This window comes from Mustela lutreola, chromosome 5, assembly GCF_030435805.1.
Source record: "Mustela lutreola isolate mMusLut2 chromosome 5, mMusLut2.pri, whole genome shotgun sequence".
Classification (NCBI taxonomy): domain Eukaryota; kingdom Metazoa; phylum Chordata; class Mammalia; order Carnivora; family Mustelidae; genus Mustela; species Mustela lutreola.
Window position 1 is genome coordinate 52,535,689 of NC_081294.1, and position 25,217 is coordinate 52,560,905.

General features: G+C 35.8%; 1 long non-coding RNA gene and 1 pseudogene across 11 annotated transcripts in view; one reads left to right on the forward strand and one right to left on the reverse strand.

Moving 5' to 3' along the window:
- The window catches only part of LOC131831869 (uncharacterized), a 43,263-nt gene extending 21,314 nt beyond the window's left edge, over positions 1 to 21,949 (reverse strand). For 2 of the 11 annotated variants that reach the window (XR_009353835.1, XR_009353834.1), the window contains exons 1-2: positions 21,632 to 21,947; positions 17,212 to 17,357 (exon numbers count right to left, since the gene is read on the reverse strand). This is a non-coding gene — a long non-coding RNA (uncharacterized LOC131831869). Of the gene's footprint in view, positions 1 to 10,793; positions 10,911 to 17,211; positions 17,358 to 21,631 lie in introns of all 11 variants that reach the window. The other 9 variants (XR_009353838.1, XR_009353832.1, XR_009353836.1 and 6 more) reach the window with 9 other exon arrangements.
- On the forward strand, positions 3,046 to 3,160 carry LOC131832840 (U6 spliceosomal RNA; annotated as a pseudogene).
- Positions 21,950 to 25,217: the final 3,268 nt, after the last annotated feature.

Here is a 25,217-nt window from a genome sequence, read left to right on the forward strand (position 1 = left end):
ATGAAGGGGTTATTCACAAAGATGCAGGCAATATTAAGGTTCATCAATGAAAGGAGTGTGTAGTACCATGGAAAAACTATTTTTATCTGCTTTAGTTTCCTATTGCCACTGTACCAAATAACCACAAATTCAGTTATTTAGAACAACACAAATTCATGACCATACCTCAAAGTCAGTAGTCTCACTGGCTAAACTAAAGATTTTCTCTGGGCTAAGTTTCTTTTGGAGACTTTAAGGGAGAATCTGTTCTCTGCTTTTTCCAGGTTCTAGAAGCTTCCTTCATTCCTTGGCCAGTGGCCCCTTCCCACCTTCAAAGTCAGTGATTAAATCACTCCAACCTCTGCTTCCTGCATCATTCCTCTAGTTCTGACCTCCTGCCCTCCCACTTATGAGGATATTGTGACTACACTGGGCCCACCTATATAATCCAGGGTATCTTCTCGTCTCCAGACTCTAAACCTAATCACATCGTCAAAGTTCTTTGATGTACTTCAAAGTCCTTTGAAGTAAGGCATCATATTCACAAGTTCCAGGGATTAGAACATAAACATCTTTGGGGTGTCATTATTCTGCCACTTTAGTCTTGAAAGTGCAAGAGGAAGGAGTATTGGAACATAGAAAATGCCATAGAATAGAAGCGCCCAACAGGAGATGTGATTTTAGATAGATGATACAGCCACTGCCGAACAGTGACCAGGCAGGGAGGGAGGGTGGGAACAAACATCCAGAATTCTCTCCTCTCCTACCTAAAGCATCCCACTGGTCAAACTAAATGGAAACAAAAAGGCAAGGAAACCCAGACAGTGTGGCTTAGAGAGATTAGCCTCTCTCTGGCTAATATATATTGGGATATACCTCACGATAAGGAAGGGTAGAGAACAGGTCTAGAGAAAAAGAAGTTATCCAGCAAATCTCCAAAAATTAATGCATGTAGTGCATGACAAAGCCTCTTTGTTTGCATCACAGTCATCAAAACTCTGATTATAAAGGTTAAATTTAGGTCTTTTCAATTGATACCTAATCCATGAAAGAGAAGTTGACTCTAAAGGGAATCACATTGGAGTACTAAAAACTGATGTGTTTTACATTGTGTATTCTGTTCACCATGAACAACTTTCCAGTTGACTTTATAACAGTTAAGGAAGTGTCCTTCAGGAAACTGCTTTTGGGGAGTTAATGTCGGCTAATAGCCATGGCCCTCTGGTGAGCCCGATGGCAAATGTCCAAGTCAGTAAGTGATTTATAGGGGAAAGCAGCCTAAAGCTATTTTAACAAAATGTGGACCTTTTGAGGCAATATTTCTCAACTGCTATTGCTCACTTTAAAAAGAGACATGGCTTCTGAGTTAGGGGTACCCCAAGGGTACAATTCTATATTGGATTGAAGCTAAAATTAGCAAACCCAGAGTCCTATTTCTGTAAATAAAATGACTATAGGGACAAGTGAGACTTTATTGGGTAAAATTTAACTTCAAGTGACTACAAATCAAACCACATGGAAAATGGATCAATTTATAGACTCTCTGAACCCAGTGTCCACAGGGTACAAGACTACGACATGACTTCCTTAGTGAACAGTGCTCTGACTCTCTTAAAAATGAGAAGGAACTGAGCCCTTGTGAAGGCTAGATTTGAACCTTGCTGTATAGCAGTGCCATTAAATTTCGTATTTAAATGTAGTTCTTTTCCTCTTTTAAGCCTCTATTGACTCTGTCTCTACTCTTTCAATCTTTTACTTTTTTCCCCCCAAACACTTGATGCCTTTGTAAAGTAATGCAGACATGCTTCGACTCAATACATATGTTGAGTACTTGCCATCCACCAAGCACTGCACTGTGCTTTGGAGATACCATGGTGAAAACTATTGTCAAGGCTTTGTCTTTACAGAGTTTATACTGCATTGCCAAACAAACAAACAAAACCGCTTTATATTTGAAATTCAGTAAGTGTTGAGAATTATTAATGTAAAAGGAAAGAGCTAATAAAAAAATCCCCATATATATATATATATATATATATATATATATATATATATATATATGGGGAGGAGGACTTAAGCTAGTTTCTTTCATTAATTTTAATATATAGTTGACTACTGAAAATTCAGGGGTTTAGGTACTGACTCTCTGTGCAGATAAAAATAAACATATAACTTTGGACCCCCTCAGAATTTAACTACCAACAACCTACTAACGTTGAATAAGTCTTACAGATAATGTAAGCATTAATACATTTTGCATACATATTTTATATTGTATTTTTACTGTAAAGCTAGAAAAATGTTATTTTAAAAATCATAAGACAATATTTACAGAACTGTATCAAAAAAATCTGTGTATAAGTGGATGTGAACAGGACCAACTTGTGTTAAAAACATTTCAACTGTATTTGTATCCTTTCTGTCTATATCTATTTGTATTTATAACATATAGACGGGAAGTAAGACTAGAAAGTGGTAGATCATTGGGTTTCCCCAGAATAATACATTTTTCATTTAAAAATCCCCACTAGAATATAATTATTCAGGACACTTGTTAACAACATTGTGAAAATCTACTCAAGAGAGACTATTGCAGTGGGGGCTGTGCAGTGGGGGAAAAGATTGGGTTCAACCATAAATACAAGGATAAGTGGGAATTTATGGCCATGGAGTACAGGAGGCACAGTGGATGGAAAATTACAAAAAGAACACATCAAGGCTTAGAGAAATTTTTTGCTAGACTGACTCAACAGGATTCTTTTGAAACTGGGCACTGCAAAGATGAATACACAAGTCCAAAACTTCAGCCTATTTGAGATAAAGGTCTCAGAGAAGCTGGACTAAAGTTTGGTTAAGGAGAGAATCTTTATTAGTACCTAGTAGAGTAGTAAATCAGTTTTTCTTTCAAAATTGTCATTTCTGTCATTTATATGAAGTTACCTAGCCAACATGCATTTCTTTTGAACATGTGTTGGTTTTTAAGCACAGTGACATTACCTAGCAACTAAACAGTAGAGAATCTTAAAGTGCTCTGAAAGATGTTTTATATTAAATTATTGACTTCTGGTGCTCACTTTGGCAGCACATATACTAAAACTGGAGTGATACAGAGAAGATTAGCAGATTAGCATGGTCCCTATGCAAGAATTACACACAAATTTGTTAAACGTTCCATATTTTTATGATTTCTCTCGTAGGTGGGATTTAAGAAACCAAATAGATAATCATTGGAGGAAGAAAGGGAGAGGCAAACCAAGAAGCAGAATGTTAACTACAGCGAACAAATTGATGGTTGTTAGGGTCCATGATCAAAGGAGCGAGACAGATACAAAGCGAAGGTCAAGCAAAGCTTTATTCAGTGCCAAGCATCGAGAATCAAACCGACTGGTCAGGGCCGCCTGTTACAGAGAAAGCACCTCTCCCAGCCTTACAGACTAACTTTTATAGGGCAAAGGCCATGTGGTTGAGGCTGGCCACACACAGGTGGCCACTGAGAACGTAACACACAGAGAAAGTTGCATAGTTATGCTAGGTCACACACGGGTGGCCAATTGAATTACAATTTACCCTATAGTAGATATTTGACCTAGCCTATCACCTTGGTCAGAATTGGTGCCCAAAAGGCACCCAAAAGGTGGGGCCCACACTCCTTGCAAGCTAGGGAGACAGTATGCACGCTCCACAGATTGGATGTCTCCACCTGGCCTACTCATCCCTGCATTCAGGCTCTATTATCTCCACCTGACCTGACCCACCCTTGTATTTGGGCTCTGTTATCAGGGACTGGTCCACCATATTTTACTGGTTTCCTGGACTTGCCTTTAAGTAAGTCCCCTGGGGGAGGGGGGAGGGGTGTACAGGGTCAGTTTAAGTTTTACTGCATAAACAACAAAATGGCTGTCCAACCGAGATGGAGCCACCCTGGCTAAATAGGCTCTTAGAATGGTTACTGGAGAGGAAGTGAGCATGGCATGGATTAATTGGATGATGGGTAGAGAATTTGTTGTGATGAACACCAGGTATTGTATGTAAGTGTTGACTCATTAAATTGTACACCTGAAACTAATATTACACTGTATGTGAGCTAACTAGAATTTAAATGAAAACTAGAAAAAAAATGAATAAACACAAAAATATATTATTCACCTCCCTAGTTTGGCAGCAGGGAATTAGCACTATTTATTAAAGCAAAAAAAGAAATTGCTTCTACTGCCATGAAAGTTATGGCTTTCAGGCTTGCAATGAGTTATGCTAAAAAAATTATTACAAACCAATGCACATGGTCCACATATAAAATAATGCCAAAAAGGTATTAAATTGGAAATTTACTATGCAAGTGAAAATCATTAATTCAGAAATAGAGATCTGGTAGCAAAATCCTTACCCTTTCCAAATTTACAAAATGTATACATGATATGACCTTCCTTGAAAAGCTATAAACATCTTAAAAGTGGGGGCTACAGTTTTTACCTCCCAATTTTTATTAAAGTGTAAAAAAGTCCTCACCCATAATAGGTAGTTGAGAGACAAGAATTTTCTAAATAAAACCTGTAAAATGAATGCCACTCACTATGATTTGTGAAATTTTTATTTAAAATACCCATATGTGTATATATGTGTATATTTCTATTTTTTAAAGAGATTAGTCAGAGCACTATTTTTTTTTAAGATTTGTTTATTAATTAGAGAGAGAGAGAGCATGCACACACAGAAGCATGGGAAGTGGGAGAGGGAGAAGCAGAATTCCTGCTGAGCAGAAGCCCTGCATGGGGCTCAAACCCAGGACCCTGAGTTCATGACCCAAGCCAAAAGCAGACGCTTAACTGACTGAGCCACCCAAGCACCCCTCAGAGCACTGTTTTTTAATAGCTTATGTCTTGAAACCACTCAAATGCCTATCAACTACAGAATGAGTAAAAAAAGCTGTAGAATATACACAACAGCATATTTTACACTACATAATTTATGACAACCAGATCAATTACAAATAACAACATGAATTAATCCACATGTATAATCATGTATAATATAGAGCAAAATGCTAAACTCAAAAGAGAATATTTTGAGTTTCACTTATATAAAATTCAAAAAGAATTCAAACTAATCTATGTTAATGAAGGAAAATTCTTATGGGGATGGGAAAGGAGACGATTCTTCTGGGAACAGATAATACCATTTTCTGCTCTGTATTCTGGGTACATGGATAGGTCATTTTGTGAAAATTACTTGATCAATGTCCTTTTCAGTTTATGTAGTTATTTTAGAAAAGACTCAAAATTACTTAAAGGGATATAATTACATATATACATTTTCTATATTCATTTATATCTATAGATATTAATATACCATCAAAATAAAATGTAACTGTTGGATTTTAAGCCAGAGGCACAATATTAAGACTCTTCAAAGAAAATCAAATCAGTTTTATTCTAACTCTGTTTTTGCAGCTAACCAGCATTGTGACCTCAAGGAAAAGAGGAAAAGACTCAAAATATTCTCAGGAGAAATTTGGACCACATTAATTCCAGGTTTACTTTCTATAACTTATATAAGATGTGAGTAGAATTTCACATAACATCCCAAGTATAAACACTGCCTTTAAAAAAAAAAAAAATGAAGGGAATGGATAAACTTTCTGGAGTATCAGTAGACCAATTGTTATGTTTATTTAAGTTTATATTCGTTACTTTACTAAATGCATTTTTTAAGTGATGAGAAGTTTTAACTATGTAATTGCAAGTAGAAAAACTTACATGTTAATAGTTGGAAAATATTCTATAAGATGTATGAACAGAATAATCCAATTGTTGTGGAAAATATACCTATATGTATATCTGTAGTCATACAGTAGCCTTCATTTCTTAATTTAGGAGAATCGGGTATGTCTGTGTGGCTTGGTTAAGTGCTTGACTCATGATTTTGGCTCTGGGCATGATCTCAGGGTCCTGAGATTGAGTCTTGCCTCAACGCTCCATTGGGCTTCACACTGGGCATGGAGTCTGCTTCCTTCTCCCTTTGTCACTCCCCCCTAGCTCATGTGTATATGCATGAGGCATGTGCATTCTATCTTAACAAAAAAAAAAAAAAAAAAAAAGGAGAGAATCATGAACCCTTACCAAATGAAATTCTTTTTGTTTTAATTTTTTAAAAATTGGGGTAAGTATACATAACCTTTGCCACTTTACTTTATTACTTTAAGTAATCTTTACCCCAAATGTGGGATTTGAACTCATGACCCTGAGAACAGGAGTCATCCTGACTGATCCAGCCAAGCACCACCAAATGAGGAAATTCTAAATGCTACTTTCCCTCATGCATGCTATATACATTTGCTGACAGAGAACTAGGTACACAATAATTAACTGCCTTTGTGATATGTGACCTGAAATTGTTTTCTCTATTCACTGTTCTAATAGCTATGGGTCCATGTCCTCTGACCAGAGTCACTCGACCCTCTAGCTGTGCCTAGATCTCAGATGCTTTGAAAGCCAGCTCCCAAAGTGTTATCCAGTAAGAATCAAGTGCTTTGCCACCCATTTAAGAAGAAGTTACAAAGTCACTACATTTAAAGGAAATCACAACCAGCAATTTCTCTGGGATCCTAACTCTTGGCCTCCAAAATAAATTTTTAGTGTGTACTGTAATGTATTTTAAGTCAGAAAATCCTCAAGATAACTTCCAAATTTGGTAGATAGAATATATAATTATGAAATGATGGATGGATAGGTAGATGATAGATAAAAAAAATGCCAATAAAATCACCTTCTGAGTTTTCTAAAATCCTTAGCTGTGCACATGAGTTAATAATCAGGAAAGGGATATGTTATTAAACTAGAAAATTGCTATCATAAAAATAAGAATTTTTAGATTACATTATATGTGGTCAGGGTAAGAAAGAGCTTTCTTAGAGAACAAGAAATTCTACCTAAAAAATCCCTACCAGTAATGCACAGGACAGTGGTACATAGACAATAAACCAGAACAAAAAACAAATAAACAAAAAATATTTTTAAAACGCTAAATGTTCTAAAGAACAGAAATAGAGTGCACCCACTTTCCACTGTTGTTTAAACACATTCCCACAGTCCTTTCCTCAAAGCCTTTCCTTTTCAGATGGCATTTCAGAAAGCTATTTGAAGACTCAGCTTCTTCCACACCCACCCCTCCCTTTCAATTCCATTTTTTTTTTTTTTTAAATACAGAAAATGCTCACAAGAAGCACCAGAATAATAGCTCTGGGTACTGGCATTCTCTTTATACTTCTGTCATTATTGGAGCTCAGGTGGCAACAGTCAATCTATGTTCCAACATCCCACAGTGTGTTTTAAATATTTCTGAAGTGGCAGGGCCCCAAAATTGGGTCATGGTGGCCCTTGTTCAGTTAGTCACAGTCAGTCCGCTATGAGGCTGATGAAAGAACATTGCCAACATTCCACTTCCCTAATGTGAACTGGTTAAGGATGATTAAATAGTGTGCTTTGCTCTCCACAGTACTCACACAGATAACGTGATGTGTTTGAAGAAGATACTGTGGAAGGTACATATTGATTTTTTAAATATTCTAGAATCTCACAGCTTACGAGGACCTTAAGGATCATCTGCTTCACTCACTTAATTACTCATTCATTCAAAACATTAATCATTTGCTAAGAGCTAGAATTAATGCTCTATACTGAGGACAGAACAATAAACAAATCACAGAAATTTGCTTCCTTGTTAAATTTATATATATAAATACATACACACACACACACACACGTAACTTATTTATATATAAACCTATTTAATAAATATTTTTGAGTACCTACTATGTGCCAGACACTGGGAGGCATTAAGTCTAGAACAGTGAACAAGGCTGAAGCAATTGCTATGGAGACTCATATTCATCACCCATATCCAGTGTATAATCGTTTTACTTTCAATTGCCAGCTCCTAAACTTCTTTGATTGAGGGCTCTTGGATCAGTGGAATTAATTTTGTTGTCTACACAGCAAGCTAGAAGTGTCAGGGAGTTAATATTCTCTCCTCTACTCACCTGCCATTCCCTTAGATGCCTTCAACAAGTATCTGGTAGGAGCTGGTGGTCAGGGTGATTAACCACTCTGGGTTGTCTAGGATTGAGGGGTAGTCAGTGTTACCACTTCACGTTCAGGGCAACTATGAAAGTATGTAAATACACAAACTCTCTCCTAGGTTGGGATAACTCTGAGATACAGATTTTACAATGGCTCCCAGAGGACCTCAGCATATTAAGCTCCACTAACCTACAATGGTAATGCATTTGAGCTTTTCATTGGCTACCTTCCCTTCCCTCTCTCACTTCTTCACTTGGCCTCCAGTGTGTCCAGAGATCACCTCCAAAATTTGTACTTGATTCCTTCCCTCAGACTCTGCTTCTGAGGAAAACTAAACTAAACTACTGTCCTGATGCCACCATTGAAGGGATGTACAGTTCAGTGACAGAGTCAGGTAAGAAAATGACTAATGATAAGGTAGTGTGATGAATTCTATAAGGAAACAACCATGCACTCTGGGAGAATGTAGTAGGATCTTGGTAGGAGAGAGAAGGCTTTCAAGAGGAAGCTCCATCAAAGTTGAATTGTGAAGGGTCCACTGAATGGGGGAAGAAGGATATACTTTTTAGGTGGGAGAAAAAAATCTGCTAAAACTTTAGAATTGAAATGAAGCACAGCCTACTTGGGTTGGCGTTGAGAATAAAGTGAGTAGTTTTCTTGGAAGGAGCCATAGATGTAAGGAGATGTTAGTTCTCTAATGACCTTGCATTGCCTTGGTAAGGAGTTTATCCTGAGGGCAGTGGAATGGCAGTGACAGGCTTCAAGTAGGCAAGGAAGTGACATGATCGGATTTGACTTCAGAAAATCATTCAGACTGGCTTGTGAAAAATAGATTGGAGGGGTCATGACCTGAAGCAGGGACACCTTTAGGAAGCTACATGCCTGATTCAGGAGAGCGGTAATTGTGTTGTAAACAGTGAGGAGAGGTAGATAGAAATTCCTACATTTTTAAGATATTAAGAAAACAGAAGTTATAAAATTTGTTATTTATTAGAGATGCTCTATAAGCCAAAAAGTCCAGTTTCTTGCTTGTATGAATTGATGGAGAAGTGGAAAATCATTGTGATAGTAAGCCAAATGGAAGATTTCAGGTTAGGACCTTCCGGATTTGAGATTTTGTGGAGAATCTCTTGCATATTTAACCTTATGGTATAAAAAAATGATTAGCAGTGTGGGATTCGGAATTAAACACACCTGGATTCTAGGATTCTAGTTGTATATGTTGAATAATTTACTAAATAACTCTAAGCCTCAGTTTGCTCATCTTTAAATAGGGACATTATTTTAAACCTACTTTATAAGGCTGTGATAATTCATGAGATAGGTTTAATGGAGACCCTGATTTGCGGTTATTTCTCAATTATTATGATTACTATATTTAGTGGCAGTATTGCCATCCAGGTTGTGATTTGCAATAGATACTCAGATATTTAGACTGGAGTCAAAGAGTGAGATTCAGACTGGAAATATTGTCTGCATTATTAGAAAACTGTACATGAAGATCAGGGACTGGACAGGATTACTTAGGGATGACATTCAGAATAAAAAAAGAAAAAAAAAAGTGGATATAAGGGCGCCCCGGTGGCTCAGTAGGTTAAAGCCTCTGCCTTCAGCTCAGGTCATAATCCCAGAGACCTGGAATCGAGCCCCGCATCAGGCTCTCTGCTCAGCGGGGAGCCTGCTTCCCCCTCTCTCTGTCTCTGCCTGCCTCTCTGCCCACTTGTGGTCTGTATGTCAAATAAATAAATAAAATCTTAAAAAAAAAAAAAAGTGGATATAAATATGAGGAAAACAAAAGGAAAATCCAATAAAAAAGGCTCAGAAGGACTCAGCAAGAAGTGTGCGGTGTCACAGCACCCACCTCCTCTGAAATAAAGTGCAGTGCAAGGAGAGGGTAATGAACAGATCAAGTTCCACACAAAGTTTACCTAAACCTGGGACTGGGAAGTTTCCATTGAATTTAGTAGCAAAGAAGTCAATGGTGATTTTATCTCCAACAGTCTCAGCTGAGTAGAGGTGGCAGAAGTCAGATTGTAGTTGTCTAAAGCACAAATAGAAGGTAAAGAATGGAGACAGCAACTGCAGACAACTCCGTTAAGACACTTGGTTCTGAATGGAGGGAGAGAGATAAGAAAAAGCTCCAGGGGGTCTAAAGAGGCGAAGAGAAGTTTTTATCTTTTAAAGATGGGAGAGAATATTACATGTTTAAATACTGTTGGAAAAGAGTCATAAAAAACAAGTCAAAGACAAGGAAAACAAACTGTATCACTAATGATCCAGACTTTTTTGTTTGTTTGTTTGTTTGTTTGACAGAGAGAGAGATCTAAGTAGGCAGAGAGGCAGGTGGAGAGAGAGAGGGGGAAGCAGGCTCCCTGCCGAGCAGAGAGCCTGATGCAGGCCTTGATCCCAGGACTCTGAGATCATGACACGAGCTGAAGGCAGAGGCTTAACCCACTGAGCCACCCAGGCGCCCCATGATCCAGATTCTTAATGAGACTAACTGCAATGGGATCCATAGGTGAAGGAAAAACATCTTTAATATTATGACGAAAGGAGCAAAAGATTGGTGCAGATGTGGTGAGATGTGAAGGTGGTCCATCCTGAAGACTGTAATGTTCCTGATAGACCAAAAGGTCTATAGACTAAATGTTCCTGATAGACCAAAAGGGTAAATCCTGATGGAGATGGTTATAGCAAAAGGTCACAGAATACATCAAAATTATACAGATTACCACATACCAGTCCAGATCTGTAGAATCAGAATCTTTGAATATCGGGCCCAAGATTATAATCTTCTAAGTAATTAGTATGAAAAAGAAGAAGATCCAATTTATGAAGCATTTGAGAAACAATGACCTAGTTGGCATTAAAGAATAGGTATTAACACACACATACATGCACATGCACAAACCTAATGCCTTTATAAAGGCATTAATCCCATTCATAATGACTCCATCCTCATGATCTAGCCAAATGTCCCACTTATAATTACCATCACATTTGGGATTAGGTTTCAACATACGAACTTTGGAGGGGCACGAACACCAGGGATAGCAGTCAGCCATCGACCTCTCAGCTAGAACTCCACCAAGGGTGAAATTTTAACAGAGAAAGCCCCATTTCTTGCTCTACAAGTAGCTCTGAGATGTCTAAGATGTTCTCAGTCTCTTATGAGGGCTCTGTTTGTCACTGGATAGTAATTACATGATGTCAGTTTGCAAACAGGGAAGTTCTACACCAGAGGTCATTGGTGCAGACGTTAATGGACAGCCTAGAATATTAATGAAGAGATTTCAGGGATTCTATAAATCCTCTGAACTGATGTGTATTTTTTTTTCCAACTCAGACAAATCAAAGAAGAATCTGCTTGCAGTGTATATAATCAGAAAGAAGTGCTGGGTGGTTGTGTTCATCCTATTCCTACTCTTCATTTTCCTATCTACTAACATTTGTCTCCAAAGTGGCTACATCAGTTGAGGCTCCCACCAGAAAAATATGAGAGAAAAATGGTTTTCTTATTCCTGCTGATACATATTTCTTGAAGCCTTTTAATACTTTTTCTAATCTTCTAGGTGTGAAATTGTGCTGCTATGCTTTAAACTGCATTTTTCTTTATGTTCATGAGGTTCAGTATTTCTCCTTACCTATGTGATCATTCACATTTCTTTTGTAAACTGACTGTTCATATCCTCTGTATATTTTTCACCCTTTACCTCTTTCATTCTTTCCGTTTTCTTTTTCAGTCTTACTCATTTGTAAGTGTTTATTTTGCGGTGGTCATATGTAGCCTCTGTTGTCGATGCACAGATGTTGTATTTACCTTCTTTCAGTTTGCCCACTGTTTTTTAAACTTCATGATTATGAAAGCATACAGAAGTTTTTAATTCATAATTGTTGTTTACGTACTTTTCCTTCAAAAAGTTTTCCTAAACAGTAGTTAAAAACCACATTTGTATATCTTACTATAATACTTTTATACTTTTCTTTTTACTTTAAAGTGATTATTCTGGTTGGAATTTAACTTCCTGTGATTTAAAGTAAGATGCAAGTTATTTCATATGCTTAAAATTAACCCAACAAAAATGATTCCCTAATCAGTTATTTGTCACATTAAAGTGCCTGCTACTTCTGCCATAAAGTGATCTATCATCTACCCATCTATCTACCTATCTGATCTTTCCAGAAATCTCTATTCTGATCCATTTATTGTAGTACTGCAACATAGTATAATTTTGTAAAGGACCTGTAAAATTTTATATAATATATAATGTATGTACTGCTGCATTTTTTAAGATTGGATATCTATTTATCTATCTATATATATATAATATATATATGATATATATATATATATATAAGATTGGAGATATATATATGAGATATCTCATATATATATATGATAACCTAATTTTAACAGATATATATATATGTATATGTAACAGATATATATATATGATAACCTAAGTGAAAGCAACCTTAAATAAACTGATTATTATAAGCCTGGTATATCCATGTAATAGTTTACCATGGAGCAGCTGAAATAATGAAACAGATCTAAGCTCATTGATATATAAAAAAATTTTTAAAAATCCATAAAATATTGCTAAGTGAGAAAAGCACATTGCAAAATTATATAGACATGCAGATTTATTCACCAAGTTGCATTTGGTGTTTACATTCCTTATGTAAAAAAAGCATACATATAAGAGCCATATATATACGGATACATAATACATTTAAATTTTAAAACATGGAAGTGTTTACACAAATTCTTGAGAATGCTGATCTCAGCACTACATGTCATCTTTGAAGTATGGGAAAGAAAGAGAGGAAGGGCAAATGGGAGAGGAAAAAAGGAAAGAGGGAGGAAGGACGGGAGGGCGGATAGATGGGTGTGAGGGAGGAGGTTCAGTCAGAAGAGGAATGCTCACTTTGTTCTTTCTACTAGTACATGTGCCTTTAGTAGTATACAAGCATGATTTATTTGTACCATAAGGAAGACAGGAACCCTCTACATAGTCAGATGGGTATATCTCAATTTTCATAATCACACACATGGCCGTAACTATTATCAAGTAAAAACCAAGAAAGATAAGTTCTCCTCTCATGCTAATAGAATACATGCTGATGTATTGATTGCGTTAATTTTGGATAACTAAACTGAAAGGCAATGGAGATGTTATTTAAGCTGGTGTGATCAGAATGTCCTCTTTGATGAAGTGACATCTGAGTAAAAACCTTTACTGAGTGGGAGTGAGGGTCTTGCAGTAAATCCATGGGGAGAGTATTAAGGGCAGAGGGAGCAGAAAGAGCAAAGTCTATGACTTTGGCTACTCCAGATGCAGTATGGCTGAGGACAGTAGGCAAAACAGGGAGGGAACCATTAGTTATATGAGGAAAGGACTTGAGCCCATTAGGATTTTGGACCTTAATCTTTTGTTGACACATTTGGACAAGTATGATGGGATAGGAAAAAAAGATGATAAAAATATTTAAGACACTGGTAGGAAATTCAACAGGCATAAAATGGGAGACTAAAATATGAGAACAAGTAACTCATAGAGGCAGGTGATATGGAGCCACCAACTTTGACGGATAGCCTATAAAAGACCAGCCACTCAAAAGAACTAGCTGTTTGTTTATACTCTCATTTACCTCACTCCTGTGGTTATAAGGATTTCAATATTCTGTCCAGCCTTCTTTTCTCTCCCTAAGCTTTCTTGAGTTTCCTGCTGATTATTCTAGGACTACCTACTAAATCTAGTATTTTTCTATCCTCCAACAAAAGAGATTCCACTGTTGATAAAAACTGCCCAACCATTGGTAACTACAACATCCATTTTGTGAATAAGGAAATTGGGAGACTCAGAAGGGGAAAATTAGTATGTCTAAGATCATTCAGGGATGTATACATTTTCCACAGAGTATCCCAAGCAGCTAGGAAAAATAGTCCATCCTGTGACAGGACTTGAAGCAGGGGTCTTAGTTCCTATTTAGACCAGTGACTTCTCTCTTATTCCTGGGTCATTTGTTAATTCTAAAGTCCTAGATTAAAATGATAGATAACTCTGGTCCCCACTCCTCTCTTGCTGTGTAGCTATTGTTTACTCTTTATTTATGTCACCTATAGATTTTTTATTTTTTTAAATTCTGACTTTGCTTCCAAAATAATTTATGTTATTCAGAATTTCAAGATGTTTGTAGCTATGATCAGGTCAGAATTAGAAGTCAGTGGGTTTGTATAATTGAAAAATAGTATGTTCTCATATACATGGGACATAAAAATCTAGGTTCATTTGTAATGTTACAATGTTAAAATCAAATTATAAGTAATCATACAAGGACAACACAGGCTTTTTTGTTTGTTTTTTGTTTTAAACTAGTGCTACAAACACCAGTTATTTTATTGTTAGTGTGACACTGTTATGATATCCTTTCTTCTCAATTTATCTTTATAATAGAGAATCTCACCAAAATTATTGAGAATATCTGAATTTCCTCCTAGCATATTATCTATTTATTTTTTGCTGTCTTTAAACTAATAGTCCCCAGTTTTTTGTATCAAACTCTTGGCCCATGTTTCTGGTTGAAAACACAATTTTAAGTTATTGTACTTTAATTTTAATTTGACATTAAGATCACAAGAGACAGAACCTTTAGTAATGTTTCTATGTAATTTCATGTTGAAAACTAGTTTAAAGTCATACCCCTTCTTTCTCTTTCCCCTTCAATTGATGGACATTAATATGACATATATTTTTGTATTTACTTTTCAACCTATAATTCATTTATCCATCACTATCTTAATCCATACTCATTTTCAGAGGTAAAATTTCTAAACAGGGAAATGCACAAATCATGAGTGTGCCATTATGTCACAAATGCATACACTTGTGTAATGCAAACCAATTTCAAGAGATACAACATTATCACCCCTAGAGAGTTCCCTCGTGTCCCTGCCCAGGGAATTCTATCCATCATCTCCCCAGAGATAATCACTTTGGTGACTTTTGTCACCATAGTTGAGTTCCACCACTACTAGAATGTTATATAAAAGGAAATATACAATGTATATTATTTTGTGTAAGGCTTCTGTCACTTGGATAATGTTTCTAAGATTCATCCATGTTATTGTGCATATTAGTTATTCCTTTATATTTCTGAATAGTACCTTCTTATAAAAATATACCTAAGTTTGTTAATCTACTTTTTGATGAAAAGTTAACTTTTTTTCTAGTTTAAGTCTTCTACAAATAAAGTATATGTGAACACTGTCTTTCAAATCACTTGTGGGCATATGCTTTCATGCATCTTGGGTATATTTCTAGTAGTGGAATTGCTAGGTTGTAGGGTAGATATATGTTTAATTTTATTTAAAAAAATCAGAAATTTTCCTAGTATGTTATAAGACTAAACAGTCCCATAAAAAAATGTATGAGGATTCCAGTTGTTCTGTATCCATAAAACATTTGTTGTTATTTAATATTAGCCATCCTAGTGAATGCATCTCCTTGTGGTTCTTTTGTTTATTTTTCCAAAACTGAATGGAATTGGAACTTCCAGGAATATATGGCAAGATTACTTTGGGATTTTTGCATACAACCTGCAAGAAACCACCTACTTCAAAAGACTACACCAGTTTAGAAGTAGAGCACTGAGAGTTAACTTCCTTGAAGAAAACGGTTTTCATTTCAGTCCAAGTAATGTGACACCAGATGGCTTAATCAAATTGATGGATTAGATGTAATTTCATTGAGAAAAGCAATTTCAAAGATGAAGAGTTCAAGAAAGCAAGGCATATTTTCATTTGCCAGATTGCAATGTTCTTGGTTTTTAACCATATATCCAATAATTTTGTATATCTATGTTACAATTAAAACAAAGTATATTAACTAAATTGGATAAATAAATATAAAAAGACTGCTACTTTTATAATATTTTTCCTGCTTATCTGATTGTTTTCCTGGCCTTTTAAAACTATAAAGCATGAAATAAACAGTTGACCCTTAAACAAGGGTTTGAACTGTGTATGTCCACTGTATGTGGATTTATTTTTATAAATAGAGTACAGTAAATGTAATTTTCTTATAATTTTCTTAACAATATTTTCTTTTCTCTAGCTTACTTTACTTTAAGAATATAATATATAATTATATAATATATAAAATATGTGTTAACTGTTTATGTTATTGGTAAGATTTTTGAGCAATAGCAGGCTATTAGTAGTTAGGTTTTGGGTTATTAAAAAGTTATATATGGATTTTTTTTTTCTTTTTTGAGAGAGAAAGCACAACTGGAGTTGTGGGGGTAAAGGCAGAGGAAGAGAGAAAATCCCAAACATGTTCCACGCTCAGTGTGGAGCCCGACATGTGACTTGATCCCACAAATCTGAGATCAAGACCCGAGGTGAAATCCAGAGTCAGAAAGTCAACAGACTGAGCCACCCAGGATCCCTCATACATGGATTTTTCATTGCATGGTATGTTGAGGGGGGCAGTTGAGTCCGTGTCCCTAAACTCTGTGTTGTTCAAGGGTGAACTATATTGCCTGGCATTATGAACTTATAGTAACAGGTGAGCCACTGGGTAAAATTTGTAAGGATTACCAAATAGCTTCTTGTAAAATCACAAGCCCACTTTTTAAAATTGTTAAGTTACTTCACTTACTTCAACTATGTTGTCTCCCTAGTACATGTCTTACACTATTAGTACATAAATTCTATAGAGATAACTGTTAAAAGAGATTGTATAATTTAGCAGTTTATGATACTTTTCCCAAGGGTGTTAGGAAGGTGGTATGCATTACCCTGATAACAAAACCAGATAAAGACACCACAAAAAAGAAAAAAAGAAAAAAAAAGAGGGAGAGAACTACAGGTCATTATCTTTGATGAACACAGATGTGGGAATACTCAACAAAATTCTAGCAAACATAATCCAGCAATACATTAAAAAAACATCATTTACCACAATCAAGTTGGATTTATTCCTGGGATGTAAACACTGTTCAATATTTACCAATCAATGTGGTACATCATATCAATACAAGAAAAGATAAAAACCATATGATCATTTCAGTAGATAAGAAAAGCACTTGACAAAGTTCAAAATCCATTTATGAAAAAACCCTCAACAAAGTAGGTTTAGAGGGAACATACCTCAAGAATAATGGCTGTCTGTGAAAAACTCAGTGAACATCATTCTCAATGGTGAAGAACTGGTGAAGAATAGCTTTCCCCTAAGGTCTGGAATAAGACAAAGATGTCCACTCTCACCACTTTTGTTCAACATAGGACCAGAAATCCTAGCCAAAACAATTAGACAACAAAAATAAATAAAAGTTAACCAAATTGATAGTGAAGAAGTAAAACTTTCAGCAGTTGCAGATGACATGACACTCTATACAGAAAACCCTAAAAACTCCATCAAAGAACCACGAGAACTGATAAATGAATTCAGTAAAATCACAATACAAAATCAATGTGTAGAAATCTGTTGCATTTCCTTACACTACTAATAAAGCATCAGAAAGAGTAATGAAGACAATAATCCCATTTATAAGTGTACCAAAACTAATAAACTTAGGAATAAACTTAACCAAAGTGGAAAACTAGGAATAAACTTAACCAAAGTGGAAAATACCTGTACCCTGAAAACTATACAACACTGGTGAAAGAAATTGAAAATGGTGTGAAGAAATGGAAAGACATTCCATGCTCATGGATTGTAGAACAAATATTGTTAAAATGCCTATACTACCCAAAGCCTCTATACATTTAATGAAATCCCTATTGAAACACTAGCAGTATTTTTCACAGAATTAGAACAAAAAATCCTAAAATTAATACAGAACCACTAAAGATCCCGAATTGCCAAAGCAGTTTTGAAAGAGAAAACAAAGCTGGAGGTATCACAATTCTAGACTTCAAGTTCTATTACAAAGTTGTAGTAATTAGAACAGTGTGGTAGTGACATAAAAATAGACACACAGATCAATGGAATAGAATAGAAAACCCAGAAAGAGCCCACAAATATATGGATCAATTAATTTCCAAAGCAGGAAAAAATGTCCAATAGGAAAAAAACAGTCTCTTCAACAAATGGTATTGGGAAAACTAGTCATCTAATGCAAAAGAATGAAACTTGGCACTTTCTTACACCATACATAAAAATAAATTCAAAATGGATCAAAGGCCTAAATGTGAGACAGAACACCATCAAAATCCTGGAAGAGAACACAGGCAATCATCTCTGTCATCAGCCATAGCAACATTTTTCTACATATGTCTCCTGGGGCAAGGGAAATAAAAGAAAAATAAACTACCAAGATTACAACAAACTAAAATCTGTACAAGCAAAGGAAACAATCAACAAAACTAAAAGATAACCTCTTGAATGGAAGAAGATATTTGTAATCCAGTAAAGGACTATCATCCAAAGTATATAAAGAACTTATATAAATCAACACCCAAAACCCAAATAATCCAGTTAAAAAATGGACAGAAGACATGAACAGCATTTCTCCAAAGAAGACATTTAGATGGCCAACAAACACATGAAAAGATGTTCAACATCACTCATCATCAGGAAAATGCAAATCAAAACTGCAATGAGATATCACTTCACATCTGTCAAAATGGCTAAAATCAAAAACATAGGAAACAAGTGAGTTTTGTTTTTTGTTTTTTTAGTATTTTATTTATTTGACAGAGCGAGAGACAGAAAGAGAAGGAACACAAGCAGAGGGTGTGGGAGAAGGAGAAACAGGCTTCTCACCAATCAGTAAACCAGATGTAAAGCTTGATCCTAGGACCCTGGCATCCACAACTTGGAGCCAAAGGCAGATGCTTAATGACTGAGCCACCAAGGCAGCCCCCGGAAACAAGTGTTGATGAGGATGTGGAGAAAAAGCAATCTTCTTACACTGTTCGTGGGAGTACAAACTGATGCAACCACTGTGAAAACAATATGGAGGTTCCTCAAAAAGTTAAAAGTAGAACTACTGTAGGATCCAGTATTTGCACTACTATGTATTTACCAAAAAAAAATACAAAAACACTAATTTGAAGGGATATACACACACTCCTATGCTTACAACAATATTCTTTATAATATTTAAGGGATGGAAGCAACCCCAAGGGTCCCTCAATTGATGAATAGATAAAGAAGATGTGGTATATTTATATATGCAATGGAATATTATTCAGCCATAAAAAAGAATGGTATCTTGCCATTTGCAACAACATGGATGGAGCTAGAGAGTATTGTGCTAAGAGAAATAAGTCAGTCAGAAAAAGGCAGATACAATATGACTTCATTCATATGTGGAATTTAAGAAATAAAACAATCGTGCAAAGGAAAAAAAGAGGAAGAGAGAGAGAAAGGCCAAGAAACAAACTCTTCAGTGAGAACAAACTGATGGTACCAGAAGGGAGGCAGATGGGAGGGTGGGTGAAACAGTGATAGGGATAAAGAGAAAGCACTTGTGATGAGCACCAATTGTTGTATGGCAGTGCTGAATGACTGTATCATACACCTGCAAGTAATATAACACTGTAGGTTAACTATACTGAAAACAAAAATAAAATATAAAATAAAATAAGCAAAACAATGCAATAAAAAGGAGGTATGAGGATTTAATTTTTTAACTATGTAAAATCTGGTTGTTATGTTTCCTTCATACCATTCTAGTGCTTTTCTTAACAAGAGAGTTTTTCGTGAAGACTCTTAATTAAATCAGTGGAAAATACACACATAATTTCTATTTAATGAAAGGCCAAAATCAACCACTAGAGTTTCAGGCTTCACAAATGATGGATATGGAGACGTAATTTGGAAATTTGTTCATTATTTTTACTTTGCTTCTATTCTGTGGCATTAAAGTAGAACTAGCAATAGTCAACGACTGTTCTACTGTTAATCTTTTCAGTTAATGTTTTTATAAATTTTTGATTTCCTTTATTATTTCTTTGTAATTTACTTTTAGGAGACTATTATCTGAAAGCCCAAAGATCCTGCATGTGTCCATGCCACTTTGCAGTAAGAAATGGGACTTTTTATACAATGTGTTAATCTCTTCTGAATTTCTATTCCCCTTCTTAATAACTATAAAAAATATTATTGTCCCATTTTAGAAATAAAACCTACAAGATGTCCTGATTATCTCACAGAGATAGGATGGACTCCCCACCTCCACCCCAGACTTTGTTTTGGATCTTGAGACTGATAGTGTTAGACATGCGGCGTGAAAAGCTTTACTACACATAATGGGTCTTTCTTAGGAGAACAAGAGTAGATTTCCAACTGGTCCAAAAATGAGAGTAAGGAGAGACTGGCTTAATGCTGGCTAGTGAGTGAGGCTGGGGGATGTGGGTTAAGATGCAGAGGCCAAGTATTGTATGATTCTAACTCTCTGGCCCCAAAGGAGGGAGTACCCAAGCTTTATCCCCACATTTCCCAGATGTGGTGCAGAAAGAGAACTGGCTTAAAAGCCCTCAGCAGGGGCGCCTGAGTGGCTCAGTGGCTCAGGTCATGATGCCACCAGGGACTTGGAATGGAGCCCCCACATCAGGCTCTCTGCTCAGCGGGGAGCCTGCTTCCTCCTCTCTCTTTGCCTGCCTCTCTGACTACTTGTGATCTCTGTCAAATAAATAAAATCTTTAGAAAAAAAAAAGCCCTCAGCAGTCATGCATCAAAAATGGAGTTAGACTCTTTCTTAAACAAAATATTCCCTGTGTTTGGCAGAACACAATGTACATAAGGAGTGCCATGATATTACACTGAATGGACGAGTGGGCACTAATTCTCAGGTTGAAAAGTCTAAAAGTAATAATTTAAAATGCCAGAGAAAAATAGAATTTGAACATATGCTATCGCAGGCTATGGATATTGGATATTCCCGATCCCCTTCCCATCTCTTCCTGAGACCTTATTTCCAGAACACCCAGATTCCAAATGAATGTGAATCCTATGTAGTAGGACATAATTCTAAGTCAAGAAGCTAATTTTTTAATAGCTTTTTGTTTTCACTTTGCCATGATGCAGACAACTGGCAAGGTCTTAATGGAACTTCAGCTTCCATGGGCACATTTTTATATGGCAGAATATGTGTTATGTTATTATCATTATTGTTCCCAGCCCTCATATAGAACCCTGACTACTGTCCATGTCTTCATTTACAGTCACACTTTTCTTACACAGAAGGGATTGTGGCCATCAGTTCAACTCTCAAACACACTCAGGCATGCAAAGAGGAAAAAAATATCATTTATGGATCATTATAACAATAATCTTAGAGAACTCAGTTGTGAGGAGAAATTCACATATTTATCTCGTCTAACTCCCTCATTTGAAAAAATGGAAAAATGGGATAGAATCTCATTCTAGCCAGCAAATTACAGAAAGCAGAAAAGCAGGAGAAATATTGCAAGTCCACTGTTTATATAAACTTGGAGAATGTCAGTATTAGCCAAATATAATGATTTTTTTTTCCTAGAAGGAAAGGTTAGATCCACTGAGAGTATTTCAGTAACATGAAGAGTTAATTATTAATTTCTCATATATTAAAAGTTCTCTTACCTCATAGGGTTGATGTACGTTAGAATTTAAAAATATAATTTCCATGTTGTACTTTGCAGTGTCTGGAACTTAGGAGTTACTCTTTTGCTGCTGCCAATACTCCCAATACTAATAACTACCATTACTAACTCTAACATTATTAGGCATACCTTGTTTTAAACTTAAAATAAAAATTACTTTGGTACAATATTACTAACTAAACTACAGGTCTTACCAGAATTCCATCAATGTGTTCAATAATGTCCTTTTCTGAAACTGCTTTGGTCTGGAACTGACACAGGTCACTTCTCAGACCCAGAACTCATTATACAATTCTAACCAAATGCAAGGAGGACTAGGTCATGAGGAGAGGACATGAATATTTTGTGAGAACAAATAACTTCTGCTTATCATTTTCTTTAGACAATTATGTGCCCAAATAAAATTCACCTCTCCAAAGATTCCAGGCATGCCTTTAGCCAGAGGACTCTGATCCTAACAACCTGTGCAAACTGGGTGTTGCCACACCTGCGAAATCACTTATTTTCACTCTCCTTATCTACTGAGAGTCTCAACAGATGTGACTTTTTGAAAAGGCTTATAGTCAAAATCCATTTGTATCATTTTCCCCCTCATCAGTTCTCTAGCTCACTCTGGGGCACAAGTTTGTGCTCTCACATATCCTAAAAATAATATGGAGTTACCTAATTGTCTTACCAAAAATTCATAGATGGCCTTTTCCCTGAACTGATCTCTTTACGATGACTTTGAATGAGATGCTTGCCTGCCACGAGACTCCTCTTCTCTTCTGCAAAAAGATATAATGCCTTAGAGGGCTGATATAGGGTTGTATGAAATAGTGTATACACAGCAAAAAGAATGCTTGGGCATAACTTCATACACATTCAAGAAATGAGAAATTCTAATAGTATTACTGTGACAGTTTTTCATGCAGTACCAATTAAGCAGATTATTCAGTAATGTCCTTCTCTGACCTTTAATCTTTTTTTTTTTTTGACCTTTAATCTTTTTAAGGTTAGCATGTTAGATGTGGCTAGAAGGTTCAGTTTTCATGTCATTATTAATAATTAAAATTAAAAATTCATTTTAAGGTGTTTTGCAATCCCATAAAACTAACTGCATGATGGTCTTCTTTTCCTTTGAGAGAAGGAAAAAAATTAAAAAAGGGAAACATAAAAAAGTTCAGGATTCAATTCCCTGTGAATATGAGATTTTAATACTACTTTCCACTGGCTTTGTGTTGTTCTCCTAACAAATAAATTGTGTTTGTTTCTATAATATGACTTCTCACACTGTCTATAGAGAACTGGAAAACTGTTATGTTTTTAATATAGGCTTTTTTGCTCCCCAGAAATTGGGCTAAAAGAAGGTGAGAATCTATCAGAGTTGCCAAAAGAGAAATGTTTGGTGATAAATCATCTATCTGAGCATGTACAATGGATACACAAGATATCTGAAACTGTCAAATTGAATGTAAGTATGATTAGAATAAAGTTGCTCTATGTCAGGGCCTTGCTTAAATAAATGTGACAAGTTCTGACAGAATTTCTGCCTAGTGTGGATGAGTGACTGAGCAAGTGGCATTGAGTTGGTTTCTGAAATAGTCTTTTCATCAGGAAAATATTAAAAAGTCAAAGTTTCTCTATACTGTCTGAAGACAACAATTTGGAAATGAAAAGCATACTTTTCCAGAAAGCCACACTTTTTTGCAAACTCCAATGGTGTGGTCCACTTGTCATTTTCTTTCATTTCCAGCGGACCTGGTTCTTCATCAGCTCTAGATAAAATGAAACTGTGGTTTTCACAACTACAAGGGAAGGCCAGGCTTGAAGGAAGACTGTACTCTGGTCTTCAGTATCTGGTCATTCTCTCCACCCATCCATTTCCCAAGAGGGCAGTTTTGCCTTCCCAAGATGGCCATGTATCTTCTTACAGAAGAGAAAGTTGCGCTGCCATCATAGTGGCTCTTTATCCCAAATCTATTGAGAACCAACCATGTAACTTGAGTAAGCCTTTTGCTGTCTCTTTGAGGCATTTTACACCATACAAAATAGAATAATGTCAATAATTATTAGATCCATGCTCCATTTTAGGCACCATGATAGACATGGAAAATATTCAAGATACCCTCTCTGTCCCTAACAACATCACAGTCCATTACTTACTGAGCAACCGGAGCCTATTTAAGCAAAAATTTTAAATGTCAAGGATTATGTCAATATAAGGATTCACTGGAATATTTTACCTGCATATATACATACATATATGTAACACAGACACACACACATTAAGAATGAGAAGACACAGAGATACTGGTTATAAATCACCTTATAATTATTCTCATTTTTGGTATGATTATATATGAAAATTGATTTTGTACTTATCATGTTTTTCAGGAGCAACATACATTGCTTTTGTAATAAAATAAGCATGTAATCATTATTTCATTTTCATTCAGAAAAAAGTCATTCTTTTACAATTTCTCTTATTATCTGATGCTCATATTCCCTAGTTAATAGAAATATTACCCCTTTCCTCTCTTAAGACTATTTTCCTACAAAGCAAGGGTAAAAAAAATGGAGGAAGGATGTGGCAGAGATTTTATTTCAAAATTGTTTTGGAATTTTTAGGAATTCAGTGAGCAGGTAAGGTAAATTCAGACCAGATGGCTGATGTGAATGAATGGTAGACGCTGTCTTATTCATTCCGAAGATCCTTAAGTCTACACGCATGCCCACCACATAATATGTGCTCAGAAAAATCTTTGCTGCAGCAATGTAACTATGAACTCCCAGACCCACATTTTGGCTGTGACTGGTCAGCAGAATGTTTTTTGAAGTCTTAGTTATCAAGAGAATAGGAAACCACAGACTGGGAGAAAATAGTTGCAAAAGATAAATCTGAAAGGACTGTATCCAAATTACACAAAGAATGCTTAGCTTTCATCAACAAGAAACAACCCAATTTAAAAATTGGCCAAAGGCTTTAACAGATACCTCACCAAAGATTTACAGATGACAAGCATATGAAAAATGCTTCACATCATAGGTCATCATGGAAATGTGAATTAACAATGAGATACTACTAATGCCTATTAGAATGTCCAAAATCCAAAACACTGACAACACCAAATTCTGAGCAAGAAGTGGAGCAATGGGAACTTTCATTCATCATTGATAGGAATGCAAAATAGTATAGTTACTTTGGAAGACAGTACAGTGGTTTCTTAAAGAACTAAATGTATTCTTATCATACAATTTAGTGATCATACTCCTTGGGATTTACACCAAGCAGATGAAAGCTTATGTCCACACAAAACCTGCACCTAGACGTTTATAGCAGCTTTATCTATAATTGCCAAAACTTGGAAGTAACTAAGATTTTCTTCAGTAGATGAATGGGTAAATAAACCCTAGTACACCCATACAATGGAATACTATTCAATGCTAAAAAAAAAAATGAGCTTCAAGTCACAAAAAGACATTGAAGGGATTTAAATGCATATTATCAAGTGAAAGAGGCCAATCTGAAAAGACTACACATTGAATGATTCCAATTATATGACATTCTGGAAAAGACCGTAAAA